This window comes from Bos indicus x Bos taurus, chromosome 2, assembly GCF_003369695.1.
Source record: "Bos indicus x Bos taurus breed Angus x Brahman F1 hybrid chromosome 2, Bos_hybrid_MaternalHap_v2.0, whole genome shotgun sequence".
NCBI classification, from domain to species: domain Eukaryota; kingdom Metazoa; phylum Chordata; class Mammalia; order Artiodactyla; family Bovidae; genus Bos; species Bos indicus x Bos taurus.
In genome coordinates, this window is record NC_040077.1 from 105,022,783 (window position 1) to 105,028,524 (window position 5,742).

Below are 5,742 nucleotides of genomic sequence, written 5' to 3' on the forward strand. Positions count from 1 at the left end.
TGCATTCCTATAGGGCAAAGGTGTGGTGGGCTATAATAACTAAAAGAATTAACTCAAGTGTCCAAGGTTACAAACATTAAAGCTACTACTTACACCAATTATATTAATCAATACACTGCCAGGGACACAGCAGATAAGGGATATGGAGACTTAGCAGCAAACATTGGCCCAACAAGTGAAAAACCCTTCACCAATACAATTTCTAATCAGTCTTTAACTACTCAAAGGAATCTGTGTTTAGACAGTTTAGAACATCTCCTGCCTCTCACAGTTGGGAGGCTCTGAACAATCACATGTGGCCAGAAAAACCTATTCAGGCAGGCTAGAGGATTTCCAAAGGAGTTTGTAGGTTGAAACACTGTCACACTCAGGAATTATTAACTGGAGCTGTAAGCTAACTCTTCTTTCAGAGAGAGGTAGTGGGGGACAGCCCCCCATAAAGTCAGAGGTGTAGGTGAAAGCACAAAGCAGAAAGTAGGCAGACTCTGGTTTTGGGGGTAGGTGCTCAAGAATTTACAGGGGGACTCCTGAGGCTCGATCCCACCTTTGCGTATGCCGAGCCTCCTTCCTCATGACCTCTGCCACGGGTGGAGTTCCTCACGCTGGCTCCTGGCAGTGATAGACTTCCAGTTGAGCTATTCCAGATCCTGAAAGATGATGCTGTGGAAAGTGCTGCACTCAATATGCAATATGCCAGCTCCTGGCACCAAAGCCTTTGACTGTGTGGATTGCAATAAACTATGGAAAATTCTGAAAGAGATGGGAATACCAGACTACCTGACCTACCTCTTGGGAAATCTGTATGCAGGTCAGGAAGCAACAGTTAGAACTGGACATGGAACAACAGACTGGTTCCAAATAGGAAAAGGAGTACATCAAGGCTGTATATTGTCACCCTGCTTATTTAACTTACATGCAGAGTACATCACGACGTGCTATGTTAGGCTGGATGAAGCACAAGCTGGAATCAAGATTGCCAGGAGAAATACCAATAACCTCAGATATGCAGATGACACCACCCTTATGGCAGAAAGTGAAGAGGAACTCAAAAGCCTCTTGATGAAAGTGAAAGAGGAGAATGGAAAAGTTGGCTTAAAGCTCAACATTCAGAAGACAAAGATCATGGCATCTAGTCCCATCACTTCATGGATGACAGACTTTATTTTTTTGGGCTCCAAAATCACTACAGATGGTGACTGCAGCCATGAAATGAAAAGACACTTGCTCTCCTTGGAAGAAAAGTTATGACCAACCTAGATAGCATATTCAAAAGCAGAGACATTACTTTGCCAACAAAGGTCCGTCTAGTTAAGGCTATGGTTTTTCCAGTAGTCATGTATGGACGTGAGAGTTGGACTATAAAGAAAGCTGAGCACTGAAGAATTGATGCTTTTGAACTGTGGTGTTGGAGAAGACTCTTGAGAATCCTTTAAACTGCAAGGAAATCCAACCAGTCCATCCTAAAGGAAATCAGTCCTGAATATTCGTTGGAAGGACTGATGCTGAACCTGAAACTCCAATATTCTAGCCACCTGATGCGCAAACCTCACTCATTGGAAAAGACCCTGATGCTGGGAAAGATTGAAGGTGGGAGGAGAAGGGGACAACAGAGGATGAGATGGTTGGATGGCATCACAGACTCAATGGACATGAGTTTGAATAGACTTCAGGAGTAGGTGATGAATAGGGAGACCTGGCATGCTGCAGTCCATGGGGTCACAAAGAATCGGACACAACTGAGCGACTGACTGAACTGAACTGAGGGTCCCTGGACCATAGCAGAAAACGAAGTTCTGAGAGCCTCTGGGATTATCTGAGTATGCTTTCTCCATGATCAGGCAGCACATGTGTGCATTCTGCTAACTAGATTGGCCACAGGTGGCTTCAGAATATCCACGTTGATGGCAAGAGGAGCCTTGGAGGTCATCTGCTTTCATCTCATCATGAGTAAATGAGGAAAGAGATTAATGGACACTTTTGCGATCACACGGCTAAGTTGAACTCATGTTCTCCTGAATTGATGTTCCAGTCAGCTTCCTCTCCATCTTTGATCACTGGGCTCTTTGTTCAGACATCTGAAATTATGATCCAGTGCTGTACATGTTTGATTACAAAGTTTCAACATGGAGGCCTATGGGTTGTGCCCAGCATTCGTATCTGATCATGTCCAACTCTTGTGACCCCTTGGACTATAGCCTGCCAGGCTCCTCTGTCCATGGGATTTCTGAGTTAAGAATACCAGAGTGGGTTGCCATTTCCTTCTCCAGAGTCTCTTCCCAACCCAGGAATCCAACCCAGGTCTCCTCCATTGCAGGCAGATTCTTTATGAACTGAGCTAGGAGGGAAGTCCTTAGTTTTCTACAGAGTTTGACAATTGAGATGCTATTTTAAAGTCCATGATGCATTTACATGAAATGAAAAATTTTATTTTTCATTTTCTCTTGAAAAATGCAGAAAACTCTGGAAGAGCAACACAGCGATCATGATGTCAGGTTTTGTGGTCTCTCCAGATTGCCAATGTCCCCCCACTTCCATGACTGTGTTTATTCTCACCTAAGAGTTGCCCTGAGAAGAGTTATCTGATGGCTCTGTGAGATTTGCCCTATAGCTCTGTGTAAGGGTATGCTCTATATACACTTGGGCTTCCCTGGTGGCTCAGATGGTAAAGCGTCTGCCTGTAATGCAGGAGACCCAGGTTCGATCCCTGGGTTGGGAAGATCCTCTGGAGAAGGAAATGGTGACCCGCTCCAGTACCCTTGCCTGGAAAATTCCATGGACTGAGGAGCCTGGTAGGCTACAGTCCATGGGGTCGCAAAGAGTCAGACATGACTGAGCGACTTCACTTCACTTCAAGTGTATGCTCTAGGGCCCTCACCAAGCTTCTACCATGCCCAAATCCACCTGTCCTGATCTAAATGATGCCAGTGCCCCAACCCCTGCATCTAGCCATGCTCATTCACTAGCATCCCCAGTGCCTTTCTGATGGATCCTCTCCTTCTGTCCTTTGTAGAAAAACTCACCTTCCTGTTTCAACCAAACTGCTCTTTATTTCCCTCGGAATCACCAGTAAGCCTTTGGCATAGGCTATTAAACTGGGATTTATAACCTTCCAGGAGACAGAAAATTCCCAGAATCCATATGGATTCAAATTTTGAATGTGTGTGCATTTTTAAAATTAACTGTTACTGGAGTATAGTTGCTTTACAATGTTGTGTTTCTACTGTAAAGCGAAGTGAACCAGCTATCTGTGTACATATATCCTCTGTTTTTTTGGATTTCCTTGCCATTTAGGTCACCACAGAGCACTGAGTAGAGTTCCTTGTGCTGTACAGTAGGTTCCATTAGTTACCTATTTTATACATAGTATCCATAGTGTATGTAAGTAACTTTAAAAAAAAACTTTTATCATTATTATTATTTGGCTGTGTTGCTTCTGACTTTGGTGCTTTGAGGGGGTTATTCTCTAGTTGTGGTGCACAGGCTTCTCATTGCGGTAGCTTCCTTGTTGTGGGGCACAGGCTCTGTGGCTCCTGGGCTTCAGGAGTTTTGGCCCGTGGGCTCTACAGCACAAGCTCATTTCATTGTGGTACATGGGCTTAGTTGCTCTGCCGCATGTGGAATCTTCCGGGACCAGTCATCAAACCCATGTCCCTGCACTGTCAGGTGGATTCTTAACCACTGGACCACCATGGAAGTCCCTGTAAGTCATTTTAAAGGAAAATGTCCATGGCTTTCTTTCATCTTTATTTACAAGGCCCTGGAGGAGGGTACAGCAACCTATTCCAGTATTCTTGCCTGGAGGGTCCCATGGACAGAGGAGCCTGGTGGGCTATAGTCCCTGGGGTCGCAAAAAGCTGGAGATGACTAAAGCGGCTTAGTACAACAGTACTTGTTTTCTGCCCTCTGCTTACCCTTTATGAGTCTTTCTCCTCTTTGTAGGTTTCTTCCCCAGTGAGCAGGCTCTGTGGTCTTAAGGCAATGTTTCCAAGGGGTGGTTAAAGAGGGAGAAATGTGGTTCTTGCTACAAACACTGAGAAGGTTGCATATTTGCCTCGAATCTGGAATAAGACCCTTTGAATATTTTTTTTTCTTTTAATTTTATAAAAACTCCTTACATTTTGATTTAGGGTAATTCTTTTCAGAAGACTTATTAGTGCTTCATACCCATTTAAACCCTCTAAATTCTCCATTCGCTAATCGCTAAGTTGCTTCAGTCATGTCCGACTCTGTACGACCCCATAGACGGCAGCGCACCAGGCTCCCCTGTCCCTGGGATTCTCCAGGCAAGAACTGGAGTGGGTTGCCATTTCCTTCTCCAATGCATGAAAGTGAAAAGTGAAAGTGAAGTTGCTCAGTCGTGCCCGACTCTTAGCGACCCCATGGACTGCAGCCTACCAGGCCCCCCTGTCCTTGGGATTTTCCAGGCAAAAGTATTGGAGTGAGGTGCCGTTGCCTTCTCCGAAATTCTCCATTACAAACCCAAGAAGTGAGAGAAGAAGAAGAGACTTGCCGCCCTGTTGCAGAGTGACAGAGAGGAAAACTCAAGGAAAGAAGTATTTGTTTTAGTGAACTGTTGACTACTAATTAAGAAATGATAAACCAAAAATCAAAACTATGGTCTCTCTTAGCTCTGACAAGCTGCATATTTTGAGGAATATTCAGCTTCAACAATAATAAAAACAGCAACAATTATCCCTTTTTGATAAAGATGTTCTCCAGGTTGACTTGGTAGCTCAACCATGTCACCAAGGACCAGGGCTCATTTGACTTAATGTTACAACTTGCCACTTGATGGTTGTAAGATCAGCTTTGCATAGCTGAATATTATGTTCTTAAATGTCATAAATAAAAGAAAGGGGTACAGAACTTGGATTTTTCCTTTTTCCTTTATTGAACACTTAATATGATATCTGCACTCAACAAAATTTCTGGTGTATAATGCAATACTGTTACGTATAGGTACTGTATTGTATAGTAGATCTAAGGAGCATATCCATCTAACATAACTGAAACTTTATACTCATTGAACAACAATTTCCCATTCCCCACCCCCAGTCCCTGATAGACAATGTTCTACTCTCTGCTTCTGAGTTTGACTGTTTTGGACTCCTCATATAAGTGTGATCATGAAACATTTGTCTTTCTGTGACTGCCTGTTTTATTTAGCATAATGTCATCCAGGTTCATATATATTTCTATAGATAGCAAGATTTCTTTACGGTTAATATTTCATTGTCTGTATATTCCACATTTTCTTTATCCATTCATTCACTGATGGACATTTAGACTGTTTCCGTATCCTAACTATTGTGTACAATGCTTCCATGAATATGCAGTGCAGACATCTCCAGTGCTGACTTCAGTTCTTCTGGCTATATACCCAGAAGTGAGACTGCTGGGTCATATGATACTTCTAAGCTTAATTTCTAGAGGAACCTCCATACTATTTTCTATAGTGGTTGCACTATTGCATTCCCACAAATAGTGTACAGGGGTTCCAATTTTTCCATATTCTTGTCAACACTTGTTATCTTTTTTTTAATATAATAGCCATCCTAAGAGGTATGAAGTGATATTTCATTGTGGCTTTGATTTGCATTTCCCTGGTGATTAGTGATGTTGAGCACCTGCTTATATATTTGTTGGCTGTTTGTACGTCTTCTTTGGATGTCTATTCAAAGCCTACATCCACTTTTTAAAGTTAGTTATTTATACGTTTTTCTATTGAGTTGTAATAGTTTC

General features: G+C 42.8%; 1 non-coding gene across 1 annotated transcript; it reads left to right on the forward strand.

The window, feature by feature from the left end:
• Window positions 1–2,644: 2,644 nt before the first annotated feature.
• On the forward strand, window positions 2,645–2,716 carry TRNAY-GUA. Its single transcript has one exon. It is a non-coding gene; the product is annotated as a tRNA-Tyr (tRNA).
• Window positions 2,717–5,742: the final 3,026 nt, after the last annotated feature.